The sequence below is a fragment of the Bubalus bubalis genome, chromosome 2 (assembly GCF_019923935.1).
Source record: "Bubalus bubalis isolate 160015118507 breed Murrah chromosome 2, NDDB_SH_1, whole genome shotgun sequence".
In the NCBI taxonomy this organism is placed as follows: Eukaryota; Metazoa; Chordata; class Mammalia; order Artiodactyla; family Bovidae; genus Bubalus; species Bubalus bubalis.
In genome coordinates this window covers 183,257,228-183,276,466 of record NC_059158.1, presented here as the reverse complement: position 1 = coordinate 183,276,466, position 19,239 = coordinate 183,257,228, and the positions used below count along the sequence as shown (strand labels likewise).

Sequence of the window (19,239 nt, the reverse complement as noted above, 5' to 3'; positions counted from 1 at the left end):
TTCCCAGCAGACGCATCCCAGAGAGGAGTTGGGTCTCCTTGTTAAAGAATGCTTGGGAATTCCCTCGTCTTCTCTCCCCTGAACACTCTTATGCCACAATCTGTCCCCTTCCCAGCACGCCTCCTCTGCCTAATATCTGCTCTAGTTCTTTATTCATTCCTTTATCATCTTCGAATTTACATATAACTTACTTAACTATAACGTTGATTATTATCTGTCTTCCTTAACTGGAATGTCAGTTCCATGAGGCCAGACGTCTCTGTCTTGCTCATTTGTGTCTCCAGATCCTAGCACAGTGCCTGCACTGAGCAGGCACCCCGTGAATATTCTTGAAAGAATAAGCTGTTAAGCCTCTCTGAGCCAAGAGCTTCCTCATTTGAAAAGCGAGGGTGACATTAACGACCGTGCCTCAGTCTTACAGAGAGAAGTCAACAAAATTTCACCTGTAAAGAGCTTTACACCAGGCTGTTGGGCACTTCTGCAAATGACAGCTCGTATGTGCCTGTTTTCTCATTTGTAAAGTGGGAATAAAAGCCCCTACTCGGTAGGACTGTTGTGAGCATTAGCTGGGTTAATGTGTACAAAGACTCGTATAGGACCAGAGCCTCACACGAAGTCAGCACTTGGTAATGCTGGGCGGTACCACCCTTGGTTTAATGATATTGCCTCAGTTTTCTATTTGTTTTTGACTGTGCTGGGTCTTCGTTGCTGTGAGTGGGCTTTCTCTAGTCGCGATGAGTGGGGGTTCCTCTCTAGTTGCGGTGCAAGAGCTTCTCATCTCGGTGACTCCTCTTGTCGTGGGGCACAGGCTCCAGGGTGTGCAGGCTTCGGTAGCTGCAGCCCGCGGGCTCTCGAGCACAGGCTCGGGAGTTGGTGCACAGGTTTAGCTGCTCTGAGGCACGTGGGATCTTCCTGGCTCAGAGACTGAACCTGTGTCCCCTGCATTGGCAGGTGGATTCTTAACCACTGAACCACTAGGCAAGCTCCTGTTTCAGTTTTCTTAGTTCCTTTCCTCTCAGCACGCCAGGTTCCTCTGTCCTCTCCTGTCTCCCAGAGTTTGCTCAAATTCATGTCCATAGAGTCAGTGATGCTATCTAACCATCTCATTCTCTACCATCCCCTTCTCCTTTTGCCTTCAATCTTTCCAGCATCGGGGTCTTTTCCAATGAGTCTACTATTTCCATTAGGCGGCCAAAGTATTGGAGCTTCAGTTTCAGCGTTAGCCCTTCCAATGAATATTCAGGGTTGATTTCCTTTAGGATGGACTGGTTTGATCTCACTGTCCAAGGGACTCTCCAGAGTCTTCTCCAGCACAACAATTCAAAAGCATCCATTCTTAGCCATTCAGCCAGTGGTACCTGGGAAGAATCACTCAGACACAGGGGCCCAATGCTGGCCATGAGGTGCAACTAGAAGTGTCCATCCCCTAACAGTTTTGGGGAGGTCAGAAGTCAAGGGCAGGCGTGGGGGCCCATAATCGGTGAAACGAGGTCCATCCAAGTTGCTATTGCCTCAGCCCCCCAGCCTCTGTGCAGGCTGGGACGTGTGGGAATATGCCCCTGGCTCACTAACAATGACATCATCTCAAGTCTCTTTGTATCCCTAACCCCTTCCTTGGAGTTTGTGAGCACTTACAGAACCCCTCCAAGGTTTGAGGCTCCGTTCTGAATGCCTTCACTCACCATTTCTCATGCAAAAGTGTTGTTTCCCAAACTTGATTCATTGACCACCTCCATGATTTTTGCCATAATAATCTAACTCATTGAATACATAAATAATATTTAATCAATGTTTTGATTCACTTTCTAAAAACAAACTTATGTCAGGAAGGACGCTTCATATCACTCCTATAAATAAAGAAGTAATATCAGTTGCTAAAAATACAAGAAAAAAGAAAAATACAAAGACACTCTTGGTCTTTGGTGCTAGTCCCCAGTTCTGGTTCCAGTATACTGACAAGCTGTCTTCATGCTCTGTCTGGGCCTCTGTTTTCTCCTCTCTAAAATGGGGTTGTTGGGAGAAAATGCATGCAAGATGACTGGCCCAAGGTCGGCATGTCCTAGGTAAGATAGAGAATTCTGGGCCAGGACTTTCCTGGTGCCTCAGATGGTAAAGAATCGGCCTGCCAATGCAAGAGACATGGGTTCGATCCCTGGGTCAAGAAGATCTCCTGGAGAAGAAATGGCAATTCACTCCAGTATTCCTGCCTGGAAAATCCCATGGACAGAGGAGCCTGGTGTGCTGCAGACCATGGGGTCTCGGTGACTCCGACCCGACTTAGTGACTCAACTGGTTCTGCCGGTACTGACAGCTTCTCTGCTCAGGCCTCAGTCTCCTCTAGTCCTGCCCCGCCTCCCTTTATCTTTGAGAGCTTTTAGAGTTTCCTGTGCACTTTTCAACCACTGTCTCATATTAGTCTGCCTCTCAGCATATGACAGTGGAGATAGCGGAGGACAGCGGAGCCTGGTGTCCTGCAGTCCATGGAATCCCAAAGAGTCGGACACAACTTAACACCTGAACAGCAACAACAACAGCATGTGATAAGGGCAGCTGGGGGAGCTGACCTCTGCGGGTTAAGGGGCCAGCCAGGCCACAGGGCTCAAGTGATTTGCCCAAGGTCACCAGGGCGGAGTTTTGAACCTGGGCTGTCTGATTCCACCTGGTGTGGGCTTCCTCCTCTAGTCACTGGGGAGGCAGGTCCTCACCTCTGGATGGAATGCAGTCAGCAGGAACCCTGGCTGGCTCTAAGGACAAAGAGGGAACAGTCCCCGTCCAGGAGAGGGGGCTCCCCTCCCCAAGCCACCCCCGGAGGTATCCCTCCGTTTCCTCTGCTGAGCAGAGGAGAGAGCCCAAGGCCAGCGGAGAAAGGGCCAGGCCAGTGGTCTGGTTGGAGTGGGAAGGCGGGATGGGACAGGGAGGAGAGTCACACACACGGGTGGACAGCGGCCGAGAGACACGTGCACAGAGATGGGGAGAGACAGAGGTCCCAAACAGAGCCAGGTGGGTTGTCAGACAGAGAGGCAGACAAGTCAGAGGGCGCGAAAGACACAGCCACAAAGAGACACAGCAGGAAGTTGGAGCCAAGGATAAGGACAACCCCAAAGAGACGGAATCAGAGCCGGAGCTCGCGGAGAGAAAGGACAGAGCGTGGCCTCGCTGGGAAGCGCCCGCCCCAACCCGGCGCCAGGGCGGGAGCGGAGCCGGGGCTCAGGAAGACGGAGGGCGCCCCGCTGCCCGGCAGGCGGCGCGCTGGCCGCGCGGCGCGACCGGCCGGCAGGGCCCGGGCCGGGGGAGGGGAGGGCCGGGGCCCGGGCCGGGGGCGGGGGCGGAGGCGGGGGCGGGGGCCGGGGAGGGCTGCCCCGGCCGCGCACGAGCCCCGCGATCGCCTTTATAAGCCCGCGGGGTACTTGGCCCGGGCAGCGTCGCGCTCCCGCCCCTCCGCGTCCGCGCTCCCAGAGCACCGACCCTGCGTCCCTTGCGCCGGGACGGACCTTCGCCCACGAACTCTGCGCAGGTAAAGACTCGACGCTGGTTCCTGGCTCTCCAGGACCCCCGGGATGTGGAGCGTCCCAGGCCCCCTTTCCTCATCCTCCCCTCGCCGGGAGAGGGCGGCGAGGCTGGACATCAGGGGCCGGGCCGGGCCCTCCGCGCCCCCCCCCAACACCGCCCAAGGCAGCCCATTCGGAACCTCCAGCCACCTGTCCCGCTCCCGCGCTCGCGCGCATCCGCGGCTCCCGGCGGGCGCACTGGGCGGGCCCAGAAAGTGGACGTGGCCCCAGAGGAGCCGGCGAGGCGGGCTGACTGCGCTCGAGTCGGCCGCTGCAGCCCTGCGGTCTCCCCGCCGCTGCCTGAGACCCCCATCTTCAGTCTCGGCACCGCCTCCCGTTGCCCAGTGGCTGAGCGGCTTCTGCGGCGCCCCCTTGGTCCGCGATCAAGAGACTTGGGTTGCCCACCCCAGAACTGCCAGCCATCTAGCCGTCTCGAGATCTTGGCACAGCCGCCAGAGGAGGGGGCTGGTCTGCCTGGGTGGGCTTCAAAAGTAGTTTGGGCCGGAGCTGGGAACGGTACAGAGAGGAAGGCACTTGGGTCCGGGAGTCGCAGGGGGGCGGGGAGGGGGCGTGGGGGGGGGGGGCGGGGGACGGACATCCGGCGTGTTGGAGTCTGTTTGGAAGTTGTAGCCGGGGGGCGCAGCGGTCTTGGGGCCGAGCTCTGGAAGCCCCCGAAGCTGGGGGAGTTTGCAGCGATCCGTCTCTGGGCGTAGGCAGGTGAGCGGCTGGCCCGGGGTGGGTTCCTGCAACTCTTCTTGATTAAGAAAAGGTTAAAAGCCTGGTCACAATGGTGGGGCGGGTAGCTGAGCGGAGCTCCATCCTTCCCCCGCATTGTCTCTTCAGACCCTTTTTCAATGCAAAATGGGGCTGGGGGAGGGGTCTTTACAGCGGCTTGTGGGTGGAGGAGGAGATCTCAAGACTGGGCAGTTCTCTGGCCAGAAAGGGCCTCTGGGCTCTCGGAAAGAAAAGGCTTCAGGTGGGCCCGGCTTCCCTGGGAGGCAGGGGGTGGGCTCCCACACCTGCAAAGTTGACAGCGACCGTTTTTTGAACACCTACTGCGTGCCAGGCTCCAACACTCGACATGCATCATCTCCTTTACAAACAGGGAAACTGAGGCCTGAAGAAGTTAAGCAAGTCTGAGGCCAGGATTTGAAGCCAGACTCTAAACCTACAACCATATCCCTCTGCTACTTCTACACAAACCCAAGAGATGAGGGGCTGATCTTGGTTCTTCCTTCTGACTCTTCTGGTGTTCAGTCTTGCCTCCCCCTACGCCCTAGACCTGTCTTCCAATCTTTAGACCTCCCCAGGGTGTCTTCCCCACCCTACTCTCCACTCCCTGCCCACTCTTGTCTCCCCTCGTCTCCCACTCTTGTCTGTCCTCTCCCCTCCACTCTTGTCTCTGTGTCTCCTTTTCTCTTCCTGAACTTCAATACATCTGAACTCCATAAGCAGAAACGGTTCTTGGACGAGGCTTCCCAACTTCCCAGCCCCTGGAGTGAGACAGAGGCTTCAGTGATAGCCCCTGTCTGTATCTGTGACCCCACCTGTAAGATAAGGGAGTGTACCTCTCTCATAAGACTGTTGTGAGCAACAAAACTGAACTGAGGGCAGAAACAGAACGCCGTCTCCATTCAACAAACATTTATTAATGACCCAAACCCTGTTCTAGGTGCTGGGAATGCAGCGATAAATTACACAGACATCTGCACACTTGTATAACAAAACTTTTTCAGGCTCTGCAACTGACACTTTAGAAAAGGAATCAAGCAATTCACAAGCAAGGAGATTAACAGGCAGTAACATGGGTAAAAGGGATCAGCCAACCTTTCGTTTTCACTAATAGAAAAAGGCAACCTAGCTGTGTGACCTGGGACAAATTCTGTTGCCTGTCCTGCCCCAGTCTCCTCCTTTTAGCTGAGATTAGTAAATAGTATGATTAACGTATGCAAAGTGTTGAGCTGGTGCCTGTGTGCTTAAGAAAATTTTGGCTCTCATCAGCTCTAATCTCAATGGAAAATGCAAACTTGAGATGGGGTGTAGGGTTTTGTCTCGCCCCGAACCCTGGAAACCTGTCACCCACCGCCTGGCCCCTGCCCATTCCCTGATGGGTTGTGTTGTCGAGTGGCACGGTGTCTGCCTTGCTCACAGTCAGATGCCACCTCCTGTCATCCTAGACTCAGCCTTGGCCAGGAGCCTGGAGCTCGGTGTTGGGAACAGGCCTGGGACTGAACCGCCAGAGTCCCTTCCGCCTGGATGTGTCCCAGCTTTGAAGTGAGGTGAAACCATACTCAAGCCCTACCTGTCGTTACATACCCGACCAACCCTGCAAACTGGATGCAGTCCTACAGATGAAGAAACCCGTCCTGGAGAAGGGAGGTGACTTGTTCAAGAACAAGAGATGCTACCTGGGGAGCTGGGGCTGGAGCCCTGGGAACCAGCTCCAGTGATATTGGTATTGTATACGTCTTTGGGGATGAGGCCTCCTAATCCAGGGGTAGGATCCAATGGCACAGCTCAGAGTGCTCACTTTGAATAGGTCCAGCTGGAGTTATTAATACAAAACTCAGAGCTTGAAGAGAACATTACGGGGAGAGTGAGCAAGCTGGGCTGAGGACCAGCACTCAAAATCTCCGTGTGGCCACAGGAATGCAAACTCAGCTTTCCAGTGCTACGTCGTGGTCCTCGTCCTCCGCAGGCTGGAGCTAGGCTGTACAGTGTGTATTTTTGTTTTTTTTTTTTTTAGAGATGTCCTTACTTTTTTGAGGGCTTCCCAGGTGGCGCTAGTGGTAAAGAACCCGCCTGCCAATGCAGGAGACATCAGAGACGTGGGCTCCATCCCTGGGCCAGGAAGATCCCCTGGAGGAGGGCATGGCAACCCACTCCAGTATTCTTGCCTGGAGAATCCCATGCATAGAGGAGCCTGGCAGGCTACAGTCCACAGGATTGCTTTTAGAGGGCAGCTGTGGGCAGTAGATTGGAGGTTCATTCCCAGCACTGCTGTATGACTCTAGACAAGTTTCTTTCCCTCTTTGAGCCTTAGGTGAGGAAATCATCCATCATATGGGTTAATAATATATAGTTTGCAGAGTTGTGAAGGGTTTGCAAGATTATAATGGTTTTTCACCATTGAATGGCTCAGTTGGAAATGACCACTGTTCGGGATTGTTGTTGAGAAGTTAATATTCTCTGTGAGACATTTCTGGCTGCTACCAGGTGATTCATGAGGGCCAGAGGGAAGGCCCTGTGTAGGTTACAAAGGCCTCGACAGGAGGCAAAAGAATGGCTTTAGGATCAACACCTTGGGTTCCAATCCTAGCTGTGTGACCTGAGGCAACTCACTTGACCTCTTTAAGTGCTGGGTTCCTAGTAGGCATCCGACAACTCTTCTCTGATGCTCGGTGTCCAAATAACATTCAAGAATAGTCTTCCTATTTTTCCACCCCCTCATGCCATCCCCCAACATTTCCTAATTGCTCCCAGAAAAACATCATGCTTAAAGTTTTCCATGCTGGAATTCTCAGCCTCATTGTGGCATGAAATCAATTGTTTGCATTTAATTTGACTTCTCAAATTAAGGGGTAAAATCGAGACGAGGGTGGGGGTTCAGGGGCGGGGGAAGAGTTGAGGAAAATGAAGTCAAACCAGATGTGTTTTTGTTTAACTGTTGGATGGTGGTTAAACTGCCTGGGTATTTACATCGTTCTTTCTGAATTCCAGTAACTAAGAGTCAAGTTTCACTAAAAATTGTAGTGTTCCTTCCTGGCTACCGTGGACTTGTCCTCCCCATTATTATTATTATTACTATTTTATGTTCATCTGAGGCCACAAAGTACTGGCTGCAGAAGAGACCTCATAGATGCCTAGAATTTCAGAGTTGGAAGGCATTTAAAGGCTGCTTCTGTCAACTGGCTACTTTGCAGACCAGGGAGACTGACGTCCAGAGAGAATAAGGGCTTGCCCAGGGTCTCCCATGACCTTTCTGAAAAGTATCCACTGTCTTGATTTTGGTGTGTACTATTTCCATGGCATAACTTCAATATATATCTATTTTTTAAAAGAAAGAATTGCTGGTAAAATGAGGGGCAGGGAGACAGTTTAGAGGAAAGCAACAAACATGTTTGATGGGTAGATAGTAGGTGATACAAAAAAGATACTAAAAAATATTACCACTAAAAATGTCTCTGGTCTGAGGGACAAAAATAAGGAGATCTTAGAGTCTTCAAATATATAAAATTTTAAACAAATTTTGTTAATATAGTTTTACATTTTAATAATGGATTAAATATGTGGAATTTCAACATAAAGACTCTTCAAAAAATAATGACATATTTGGAATATAAAATTATTGAAATGTTAAAAAAAAAAAAAAAGAATTGTTAAGGATACAGTTGGTGTGAGTTGGTGGGAAAAATCTGCAACTCAGGACAGAGGTTAAGCCGTTGAACTGGTGCTACCTGCCTGCGTGACCTTGGGCAAGTCACTTGCCCTCTCTGAGCCTCAGGGTCCGTGTCTGTATCCCAGGATGCCCGAAGGGCATGAGCTGGGGATTTGGGACATCCCTAAGACTTGGCGTGGGTCTGATTTAATTTGAGTTGGTCCTCAAACATCTGTGGCTGAAGTTATGGTAGGTCAGTTGCAAACTGCCCTCCTGGGGCAGCAGGGGGTGGGGGTAGGGGAATTGTTGACTCCTACAGTGATTTAAAACTTGGATTTAGTTGTTGGTGTTGTGAAAACAAGTGATTTCGTTTTACATAAAACTAAGGGTTCTGGTTTCTCTGGGAAGATCAAAAGATGTGGCCACGCTGGGCTGCATCCCGCCTGGCCGCGGTGGCTGGAGCTGATCAGCAGCCGGTCCGTCCTCTTGACCACAGTCCCCTCTGCGCCCTGCTCTCACACCCAGCCCCTTCATCTCGTTGCCATTCCCGGCCTGCCTTCTGAGTGTGCAGTTTCTGAGCTAGGTGCATGTGGCTCGAGCTGGCCATCACGCTCGGGGGCGGAATGTGGGGCATAACGGACCCCAGCCCCTCTTCTGGGGCCTGGCAGCATCTCTGGAACATGTCAGCCAGGACGAGGGCGCTCTCTTCCTGCTTTACTGGTCCCGGGAAGGGGCTAAGGGCTCGAGAGTTCGGGGGCTGACCGAGCATCAGCCTGTCAGTTTTTAGGGAGCTAGGGAGCTGGGCCTGGGGTCCACCCCCTTGGGGACAGGCAACCCTGGGTGCTTCAGACTAGAGATTCCGCAGCCCCATCAGGGAAGGGACTCCCTTGACATCTAGTGCTCCCAACAGCCCTGTGCGCTGGTGATACTTCACAGACAGGAAGCACCATCCTGCACTCTGAAGCCACAGTGGTCTGTTTTTTCCCCTTTTCTGGGGGCCTAAAGTGAAGTGAAGTTGCTCAGTTGTGTCTGACTCCTTGCGATCCCATGGACAGTGGAGCCTGGTAGGCTACAGTCTCCTCCCCATGGACTGTAGCCTACCAGGCTCCTCTGTCCATGGGATTTTCTAGGCAAGAATACTGCAGTGGGTTGCCATTCCCTTCTCCAGGGGCCGAGGCCCACGGGTAACAGGCAGCATAACAGCTGCAGCAGAGATCTCCAGATCGCCGTGTCTGAGCTCGACAGTGAGGAAAGCCGTGAAGTCTCATGGTTAAAGCTCCTGGTAAACTTCCCTGGTGGCTCAGTGATAAAGAACCCGCCTGCCAATGCAGGAGATGTGGGTTCGATCCCTGGGTCAGGAAGATCCCCTGGAGAAGGAAATGGCAATCCATGCCAGTATTCTTGCCTGGGAAAATCCCATGGACAGAGGAGCCTGGGGTTGCAAGGAGTTGGACACAACTTAGTGACTGAGCATGAAAGACTCTGGAGGCAGCTGAGATTCTAGAAGGTCTCCACAAGCAAACTGCTCTGGGGGTTACAAGGTGAACGGGGAGAGCCCTGATTCCTGATAGCAGCCACAGGGCCCCTGGTCCTTGCACCCGCAAAGGAGTTCAGAAATGACCTTGAGTGGGAAGTAGCATTTTTGTGAGTACCCGCTGGGTACCATGCAATTTCCCCATCATCCTTGAACCTCCCCTGGCCCTCACACCCTGCTGTTTTGCAGTTGAGGCTCCAAAAGGATATCTTAGGTCCAAATCCCTCCCCTTGGTGGCTCGGTCACCCTGCCCTGACCTGGGAAGGGAGAGAGGGGAGGGGCAACAAAGGCTGTTTCCTTAGCGACCCTGTGGTGAGGTGCTGACCCCCAGGCTCATTCGAGAGAAGCATTCTCATCCTCCCAGATCTCAGTCTGTGATTCAAGTGGATTAATTTCACCCAGCCAGGTCTGCAAGCTGCCAGGCAAAGCTCAGGAAACATTTGATGTTCTTTAAAAAAAAGTGTTTAGGTGGCTTTTATCTGAAAACAAGTAAGTCCCACCTTTAGAAGGGTCTGCCATGTGACTTTCTGTTAAGTCAAGTTCTTGCCTGCTCTGAGGGACCTTTCACTTTGTCCACAGAACAACAGCGTGGCCACCGGCAGCTCTCAGGTTGAGGCGGTCAGGTCACTGTTGGGTTGGTCCTCTAGGCTGACTGTCACTCAGCTGCGTCAGGCGCGGCCTCTCTGAGCATCATTCATCTCTTTCTTCCTCCACCGGCCTCTTAAATACAGGAGTTAATAACTTTCTCACCTGCCACCGTTTTGGCTAGAAAGTGTGTCAGCTGACTCTGAGACCCCCCTCCCTTCACTCCTTCTTAGCACCTCGATAGCTGCCCTGTCTTTCCTGCCTAATTCAGCGCGCTCCCCTCTGCCACCCACACACACACTCGCTAACACTGCCATGCCCGGTGGCGCTCAGCGCCTCTCCTGGAACCGCTCATTTATCTAAACAGCAGCCCTGTGTGGCAGGTGCAATTATTCCCACTTTACAGATGAGGAAGCTGAGTCAGCCCGCTGGGAAGTGGGAAATGCACACATTCATCTCCTGCCATTGCCAATCCGCCCATTCAAGGCTGCTTCCTTCTTTGTGGTATGAATGACACAATCTATCTTCCTAGAAGGGTTTGGTTCCTTGTTTTGAAATCATCAAATCTAGTAATTCATGTTTCAGCTTTAGCTAGCCTAGCAAGATAATCAGAGATAAATATATTCTCTGAACAGCTTATCTGAGCTCTCGCCTTCATCACTTGAGTTCACTTTTGTGAAAATGCCGTGTGTTTTAATTTTTCCCCTTGACCTCATCCTTCCAACTAACATTTAAGGCAGTGGTTCCCAACATTTTTGGCACCAGGGACTGGTTTCGTGGAAGACAGTTTTTCCACGGGTGGCAGGATGGGAGGGGTGGTGGCGATGGTTTCCAGATGACTCATGTGCGTTACATGTATTGTGCACTTTATTTGTATTATTGTTATATCAGCTGCCTCTCAGATCATCAGGCATTAGATCCTGGAGGTTGAGGACCCCCGGTTTAAGGTCTTAACTCTTGTCAGGAACTGAGCAAATCACTTTTAATGACCTTATTTAACTTGTTATCCTCTCTGTTTTATAGAGGCGAAAATTTGAGCTCAGAGAAGCTGAGTAACTTTCTCAAGGTCATACAGCTAGAAAGTGGCAATGAGACTCAAATTTAGGTCTCATGCCTTCCGTCAGATTAGCATCTGGATTCAGATTTTTGTCTGGATACAAGCCCTTGCTGTATATATCTGTTTTCAGTAGAACCATCTGTCTCTGGGGTTTGCAGAGTCATTTGGGGTGGGCCGTGTCAGATGGAGGGGACCCAGCATAGGCACACTCCTGGTTGGGCAGTGGCTTATGTTCTCCCAAACAATGGGCTTTGGCCTGGACATCCCCTCTTGTAGTCAAAGGGAGGACACGATGACCCTAGCAGGCAGCATCCTCAAAAACCCAGAGGGGCCTGTGTTCAAATCCCAGCCCTGCCATTTCAAGCTATGTGACCTTGGGCAAGTCCCTTCCCCTCCTTGGCTTTTGGTTACCCTGCCTGACAACTATGGCTTGTTCCAGGGAGTCAGTGTTAGGACTTTTCTAGTTCTGCTGCTGCTGAGTCGCTTCAGTCGTGTCTGACTCCGTGCGACCCCATGGACTGCAGCCTACCAGGCTTCTCCATCCATGGGATTCTCCAGGCAAGAACACTGGAGTGGGTTGCCATTTCCTTCTCCAATGCATGAAAGTGGAAAGTGAAAGTGAAGTCACTCAGTTGTGTCTGACTTTTAGCGACCCCTGGATTGCAGCCCACCAGGCTCCTCCATCCATGGGATTTTCCAGGCAAGAGCAGTGGAGTGGGTTGCCATTTCCTTCTCCAATGCATGAAAGTGGAAAGTGAAAGTGAAGTCGCTCAGTCGTGTCTGACTCTTAGCAACTCCATGGACTGCAGCCTACCAGGCTCCTCCATCCATGGGATTTTCTGGGCAACAGTACTGGAGTGGGGTGCCATTGCCTTCTCCCTTTTCTAGTTCATGTGTGGCCAAATAGTTGGCATGCGTACCGCCCCTTCTCCTGTGTTATACATGTCAGACGTTACTAATCAACCACTGTTCTCTTTCCTTCTAAACCTCAGGTCCCTTCTAAATGCAGTCATCCAGGCAGCCATTATTCACTCAATAGAGTTGGCACACACCAAATGGAAAGACATCCTGAACCAAATTCGACTTAGGCATTGTGTGAACAGCGACGAGAAGGGACAGGCCCAGGGTGGTGCCCTGGTCTCTATGCTCTTTAATCTTTCTTTCCTGGTCTGGGAAAGCTGGAGGAACCCTGAGCTAGACCGCCCCAGAACTCGCCTCGGGTGTGGGGTGGAGTCCTGCCACGGAGCACCCGGCTGTGTCCCTGTCCATTCCTCAGAGAAGGTGGGGGGCGGCGGTGGGCTTCTGAGGCTGGTCACAACCCAGGCTTGTTAAGACTGAGAAGAAAGAGGCTGGTTTTGGATCCCTCTTGGAAAGAGTTCCACTCACCCCTTCCCCTACCCTCCATAATAATATCTGTAGTAGTAGAATAGTAATGATGAGTTATTAACATTTACTGAATATCTGTTAGGCACCAAGCCACTCAGCTAAATGCTTCTATACATTCGTGCTTTTAATCCTTCTAACAGCCCACTTTTCAAGGGGGGGAAATGACTCAAAAGTGAAACACCATGCCTGCGTTTCCTCGGCTGGTGAACCAGTGGAGTTGCTGAGATTGGGGTTTGCCCGTCCATGCAACCCTTAGCTGTCTCCCCTCCCTGCTCAGTCTCCGTACTGACTCCTCTTACTCACCACCGCCATCTCCCCTTCGTGACTAGGACGCTCCTTCACCTGTGGAAGGTGCTCTTCTACCTGCAGAGCCATCGTGTACACGCGGGAGGAGCACAGCAAGCGGCATCTCCGTGTTTGGGGTTAGGAAATTGGGTCTGGAAATAGGGATGGCCCAGGGGAGCCTGGGGTGGGGGTGGGAACATGGGCGTGTTGCAGCTGAGGTAGGGCTGAGTTACCCACTCTGTATCCTGGATAAACCAAAATGAGTTCCTGTTTTAATCAGCCTTTGGACCATGGATGAGTCACTTTGATTCACCCCCACCTCAGCATCCAGGCTCTTAGACGTTTTCCTTTTTTAAAGCTCTTTCTTATTCATGAACCCAGTGAATCCTGGAAACAGCCGGATAAAGTATGATCTTCATCTGCAGAAGGGAAGCAGGCTCAGGTCGAACGGACGGCAGAACCAGTCCTCAGCCTCAGGCCGGGATCCCAGGCTCGTGCTCTTGGCCCAGGTGTGGCCCCCGCCCTGTCACGCCTTTGCCTTTGCAGCCGCTGTGCCCCTCTGCGGTGTCTTCCCCGCCTTTGTCACCAGTCGGCACCATCACTGGTTTTCTAGATCTTGCTTGGAAATCTTCAGCCCTTTGTAATCTGATCATCCTCGTAGTGTCTGGCCCTGCATGAGTTTCCAGAGGGCAGGAACCCCATCTGAGTCATCCGTGAATCCCAGTGTCTAACAATGTACCTGCCTCCAGCAAGTGTCCAGTGACGTTCATGTATTGAAAGGCTGCCCCACCTGGCAGGGGCTTCCACAACCCAGGCAGGTTTGGTTCGCATGGGGAAAGCTGGAAATGCTGTCCTGCTGGGTTTGACACCTGAGCTACTCCAGGCTGAGCCTGGCTGCCCTTCCCACATCTGCATCTTCTTTTTTTACGACTGACATCAGCTCATAATCATCAGAGATTTGTCAGTGATTGGCAGCAGGACGAACCAGTTTCCCTATTGGTGGCTCAGGCCTTAGTCAGGTGTGAGTTTTCCCAGCGTCACACCTCTGACCAATCCTCTTGTCCAACTTGTTCACAGATGTACCCTCAGTGCCAAATAACCTCAGCCAGGAACAGCCATCATTTGCTGAATCTATTATATGTACCGTATGTACTATAATGTCTGTACCAAGCATCCTGTATGCACTTAATACATATATGGTGAATGAATGATTGAATTCTTGCAGAGATTAACATCCCTTAGGAACAAAGACCTTATAATGCCTCTGTACCTCAGTTTCCCCACATGTCTATGAGAGGTACTCGGAGGAGTGATTGACACATACATCAATAGATATTTGCTTTAAATAAGTCATGAATCAGGCTCTGTATTAAGTGCATTACTTATATATATTTACTTATCCTCATAGCTGAGCTCCAAAAAATGTAAGTAATGTCTCCTATGTCACATAGTCAGTACCAAGTGTAAATATTTTCATACCTTCCAGGACACAAGTATTCCAATCTATGGAACATGGTGACCACTTTCCCCAAAGCTCTTTCCATAGCACAGAATGCCCTACCCTGAAGCCTATGATCATAAGTAGTAGGAGAGTCCAGGGGTCGTTCTGCCCCCTGATTAAGAAACATCTCCATGAATATAAAATGCTTAACACAGGACTTCCCTGGTGGTGCAGTGGATAAGAATCCACCTGCCAATGCAGGGACACAGGTTCGATCCCTGGTCTGGGAAGATTCCACTGTGGCGGAACAGCGAAGCCTAGACACCACAGCTGCTGAAGCCCGTGTTCCACAACAAGAGAAGCCTCGGCGATGAAAAACCCACCTGCTGCAACGAACAGGAGCCCTCGCTCACCGCAGCTTGAGAAAGCCCGTGCACAGCAACAGAGACCCAGCACAGTCGAAATAAAAAAATTTTTTTAAAAATGCTTAACAGGGTGCCGAGCACGTGGTAGGTCTTGTGAGCATCATCCGTGTAACAGGCGTGGATCCTGCCCTGTGCTGAAGCCCGCAGGAGGAACCTGAGCCTGCTGGGAAAGCTGAGAAAGCCTTTGTGGAAGAAGGGAAAGCGGTCATGAATGACTGGAACAGCGTCAGCTCACGCCTCTTGGGGGGCAGACCCTGCTCCAAGTGCGTTAGATGTAGGAACTCCTTTAATCCTCCTAGTGGGTGAGTATTGTGATGACCCCCACCCCACGGAAGAGGAAACAGAGAAATGAGCTCGTTTGTCCGGGTGATGGCAGCCTGGTGTGTGCATCCTGGCCTTCCAGCTACGGCGTCTGGCCGCCTCCTTTTGTAAGGAAAGGCTCATCGAAGTTTCCTGCTGGTCAGTTCGCTTTCGCCTGTGTTCAGGCCTGGCTGTTGGCTGGCAGGCCTTTGTCAGGGTCCACACTGCTATTACATGGTCCCCGGAGTGGACTATTTCCTGGGGAGGCTTCCCCACATCACATCCGAAGGCTGAGCCTGGATGGAAGTTCCAGAAAAGGAAGCCAGGCTATCACCTCACCCCTGCCTGGGGCAGTCCCGGCACGTGTCAGCTCCGTAATTCCCTGGGCACTGCTCACAGTGGACAGCAGCAGGGCTTAGCATCCTTCCTGATGGGGAAGATTCGTGACGGTTCTGAGGGAGGTGCTGCTCTGGTTTGTAGTACATAGAGGCAGAAACCAGGTTCATTGTGGTTAAGTAACCTGCCCAGGGTTGCAGAGCTGATGAGTGGTGGGGCTGGCGTTTCAAGCCAGAGCCTGGGGCCTTTCTGCTCTGCCTCTCAGTCTGCTCTGAGTCGACTGGTTTTGGCTCTGGTGACGGAAAAAAGGTCTGTCTTGAGGATGTCTGCTGCAGAGATTCAGGCCAGCATCCGAACAATCTTAATTTGTTTAGTAATACTAAGAGCTGTCATTTGCCGAATCCCCCACGTGTAGCCAGCTAAGTAAGTATTTTACACACCCTTTTTCATTTGGTCCTCTTTTAAAAAAAAAACCAAACTATTTACATATTTGGCTGTGGCTCGTGGGATCTTTGTTATGTGACATGTGAGCTCGTAGTTGTGGCATGTGGGATCTAGTTCCCTGACCAGGGATCGAGCATGGACCCCCTGCATTGGGAGCGTGGAGTCTTAGCCTCTGGACTACCAGAGAAGTCTCTCACTTGATCCTCTTAAACTTCCCACAGAGTAGGTACTCCGATCCCAGTTTTTACAGGTGAAAAAAGCATGGAAAAGGAAAGGGACTTACCCACGGTCATGCAACTCAGACATGGTTAAGCCAGAATTTGAACCTGGGCAGCTTGGCTCCAGAGTGTGGGCACCTAATCACTTAATAAATATTAGATAAAACTCTGCAGGCCAGATGCATAAACTCTTCTTGAACCTGATGGTTCTTCCGGAGTCCAACTCAGGGATGCGGGTGCAAGGCAAGAAATGAGCAAAAAGCAGGAATAGACCGCGGGATACTCCCCGGCCGCCTGAGCTGAGGATGTGGAGTTTATCTACCCCTGTGTGATTCCTGGGTGAAGGCAGGAACAAACGGGTGGGGGGACACGGCGGGGTGGTCCTGCTGTCTCCAGAACCAGGGTCAGGAGGAGGGCAGGCAATCAGCCTGGCTGAAGCTACTGCTAACTGAATCCTCAGTGGGGGACTGGCCCCGGCCTCTGTCCAGGGCTCAGGCCTGACCCTCCTGAGTTTCCATCTCAGGTTTCAAGAGTCTGCCTGGGGTGGGAAATCTCAGCGCGCTGGTTTGTGCAAGAACTTTGCAATTTCCCCCTTCAGCACCCAAGTCCCTGGGCTGGTGTGCCTGCCCCAATTTGTGCTTTTGGAGGAAGCAGATCGTTTCCTCTTCAGTGGCTACATGATTTGAATAATAAAGTATTTCCCCACTGGCCCACGGTCAGACAGAGCTCAGTGTGCAACGGGCAGAGCCCGTTCAGGCTCCAGAGCAGGCCTGCCAGCCTCCTGGTCCCACGGATTGCTCTCCTTTGCACGGCTGAGATGGACAGGAGCCCCCCGTCCTGTTGGCTTTGCTGGGCAGGCCCCGGACAGTTCCTGTGACAGAGGCAAGGCTGGTCTCGTGCTTTGCCACCTCGCTGTCTGGAGTGGCTCCTTTTGGAGGAAGGGGGGACTGTCCTCCTTCAGGAAGTTCATGCTGGAGTGGCCTTTCTTGTCAGCTGGGTGTGACCTCTTGGCGCCTGTTGGTCTGTAGAAAGGAGGAAGCAGAGTCAGGAAGTGGGAAGATGGGTGCAGAACATTCGTTCATTCATTCAGTGAACATTTCCTCAGCCCAGCTGCCTGCTCGGCCCAAGACTGGGTGCTGGAATTCACAGATGAGCCTGGTCTAGTATTTCCTTCAAAGATCATCCAGTGTGTGAGGAGATGGTCATGTAAACAGAGTCCCGGTGGCACAGGATGAAGGAAAGTTTAAGAGCTGTGGGACCAGGGGAGTCCACCTAACCAATCCCTGGGTGGAATGACCACAAATTCCGCAGGAGACAGCATCATTCTCTCTTTTTTTTTTAAGCATCTTCTGTAGGCATGCAGAGTTCTAGGTGGAGATACAGGAGTGAACCACACTCTCCTCCCTCCTGGAGCTCCTCTAATGCAAAAGACCGACCACAGAGTGAAACTAGGTTTTATATACAGCAGTGTGTATACGTCCATCCCAGCCTTCCAACTTACCCCTCACCCCGCTTACCCTCCAGTAATCATAAATTTGTTCTACATCTGTGACTTCATTTCTGTTTTATAAAGAAGTTCATCTGCGCCCTTTTTTTAGACTTCACATATAAATGAATGATATATGAAATTTATCTTTCTTTGACTTCACTCAGTATGACACTCTCTAGGTCCATCCATGTACACATTGCTATATATAAAATAGATGACTAATAAAACCTACTATATAGTACAGGAAACTATTCAATATTCTGTAATGACCTATGTGGGAAAAGAATCTAAAAAAGAATAGATAACATGTGTCTGTATAACCGATATGTGTATATGCGTATGTGGGAAGAGAATCTAAAAAAGAGTAGATGTGTGTGTCTGTATAACTGGCATGTGTTTGTATAACTAATCAGAGTCGGACGTGACTTAGCGATTGAGCACACACACGCATGGTTGATTTACACGGTTGTGTTGCTGTACACCTAACACTAACACAGCATTGTGAATCAACCATGCGTGCGTGCTCAATCACTAAGTCACGTCCGACTCTGTGACTGTGTGCCTTGGACTGCAGCCCACCAGGGTCCTCTGTCCAGGGGATTTTCTAGGTAAGAATACTGGAATGGATTGCCATTTCCTCCTCCAGGGGATCTTCCCGAGCCAGGGATTAAACCCACGTCTCCTGCATTGGCAGGCAGATTCTTTAGCACTTAGCCACCTGGGACTCTGTACTCCAATAAAAATGTAAATGAAATAAAAATTCAAAAATAAATAATAAATAAAAATTAGGTTAATTTCAGCCAACGACAAGCACTGTGAAGAGAAGAAACGGGATTGTGAAATAGTGAGGGGACTGGGGTGTAGTGAGGGACTGGGTTCAGAGGTGGTGACCTTTGACCTGAAGGAGGCATGAGCCAGGCCAAGACCTGGGTTGGGGGGGAGGGGATGAGTGTTCCAGACAGGGGGAACAGGAGGTGCAAAATCCCTGGGGGAAGACAGCAGAGCACAGAAGGTCGGAGTGGTCAGGGGAGGGGGCCAGGAGATGACCTCAGAAGCTGGGCTTAGACAGAGCCTGCAGACCTCTGACCCTCCTCCGGGAGAACCAGCAGCACCTGCCGGGGCGTGTAGGTGGTGGGTGACCAGTTTGTTGGATGGCCCTTTGAAAACTTGTAAAGCAGGAACCTTCAGTGTTCACCGTACCAGTCCTCTACAGGCACAGAGGGGGCAGCTGAGGCCCAGAGGGAGAGGGAAGGGGACCCTTCCAGATCTCAGAGGGAGGTGATGGACTCTAATCTGGGTCCCCTAGCCTCCCACTGTTTCGCTCCAACATGCCCATGCCCATGCAGCCCCTCTAAATTAAACACTTCCTCTTTGCCAAGGAAGTTATCTATCTTGCCTCCTTTGTCAGGAGGAAGGTGAGGCTCAGGGAGGTGACCAGGGTTCCATGGGATTGACCCTGGGCAAGTGACTGAACCTCAGTTTACTCTAAAATGGGGACAGTAATGATCTCCCACTCACAAAACTGTTGAGCAGTCAGTGAGATGCAACAAGCATTGAGCTCTTACTGTTCAGTTCAGTTGCTCAGTTGTGTCTGACTCTGCGACCCCATGAACCGCAGCACGCCAGGCCTCCCTGTCCATCACCAGCTCCCGGAGTTCACCCAAACCCATCTCCATTGAGTCGGTGATGCCATCCAACCATCTCATCCTCTGTCATCCCCTTCTCCTCCTGCCCTCAATCTTTCCCAGCATCAGGGTCTTTTCAAATGAGTCAGTTCTTTGCATCAGGTGGCCAAAGTATTGGAGCTTCAGCT

At 51.5% G+C, this 19,239-nt stretch overlaps 1 protein-coding gene across 1 annotated transcript in view; it reads left to right on the top strand.

Moving 5' to 3' along the window:
- The first annotated feature begins 3,345 nt into the window (after positions 1-3,345).
- ALPL (alkaline phosphatase, biomineralization associated) overlaps positions 3,346-19,239 on the top strand; it is a 63,758-nt gene continuing 47,864 nt past the window's right edge. Inside the window, exon 1 of the mRNA XM_025278772.3 lies at positions 3,346-3,514. The gene's annotated coding sequence lies outside the window, so the exon portion shown is untranslated. The remainder of the gene's footprint in view (positions 3,515-19,239) is intronic.